Here is a 1,368-nt window from a genome sequence, read left to right on the forward strand (position 1 = left end):
ATGACTCTCTCGATTCTCTAACAATTCTATTGTCTCTTTTTTCGGTTCTACTTTCGCTTTCTACTTTCACAAATTTCTCGTCTCTTCTACAGTTTTTTAATCTTTCTCACGGCTCTTTCGTTTTCCTCACAGCTTCCTCGTCTCTTTCTCAGAACCCTCATATCTTTTCCGAGTTTCTTGTCTTTTTTACCGCTTTTACCTCTTTTTCAGGACTTTCTCGCTTTTCTAACAATTTCCTTGTTTCTTTCTCGGTACCTTCGCTTCTTTCACGACTTTCTTGTCTCTCTCATAACTTTCTCGTCTCTCCCACGGCTATCTTATCTCTATCTTCTTGTTTCTTTGACAGCACTCTCGTCCCTCTCACAGCTCTCTTGTTTCTCTTATGACTTACAACTGGTGATGATATACGATCTATTTTATCAATATAGTAAAATTAAATAAATACATAAAATTAGATAAAAAGAAATGAATCAAATCAAATAAAAAATATAATGAAACAGAATATAAAATGAATTAAATACAAAATTAAGGAATGATATAAGTAAAATAAATAAAATCAATTAAATAAACAAATAAAATAAAAAATAAAATGCAAAGAAAAAAAGTAAATAAAATAAAATATGCATATATTATTACTACTATTATCTTAAATAAAATTTAAAGGCATTACAAGATTATTTGTTGGTACATATTATTTTAAAGTTATTAGTGAATGTATATTTAATCTTTTTAATTTAAATAAAATATTTACTGTTAATAAATAATGTATTGTTAGCATAAATTGCATGTATTATATTTCCATAAATTATATATAAAAAAACGGGCGTGCCAAGTGTACTGCTGCTGGAGATTTCTCCCCATCTTTGATTTTTCCGTCACGTAATTTGCTACTTGTTATCGATGCAAAATTTCTGCCCTTCCCTTTTTAATTTCTGCGGCTCTCATTACACTATCTATTGCATTTCTTGTTTTTATTTTATTTTTTCGTTATTTATATTTTTTTATTTTAAATGTTTTCCGTATTTTATATTAAGTCTACTACGATTGTGAGAGATAGCTTCTTAGAATATTGTACTATTACGAATTTCTTTAATCAGGAGACGCAGTAGCGTCTCCCGCCAAGTATATTTTTTCGCTACATGACGATTAGGAGACGTTTTTGTATTTGTACTTAACAGAGACGCTACAGTGTATCCTTTACCGGACGGATAACGATTCTGTAGGAATAAATTATTATTTCTTTTAATTATACGGATAATATCGGTAAATGCCTAATTTTGTGAAAAAATCTATATTTTTCTAATCACAATACTGTAACAGCGATATCCATAAGTGCATTTGATGCATAAGCGCATAAAGTGTATGCAC

This window comes from Wasmannia auropunctata, unplaced genomic scaffold (assembly GCF_000956235.1).
Source record: "Wasmannia auropunctata unplaced genomic scaffold, wasmannia.A_1.0 LD336060.1, whole genome shotgun sequence".
In the NCBI taxonomy this organism is placed as follows: Eukaryota; Metazoa; Arthropoda; class Insecta; order Hymenoptera; family Formicidae; genus Wasmannia; species Wasmannia auropunctata.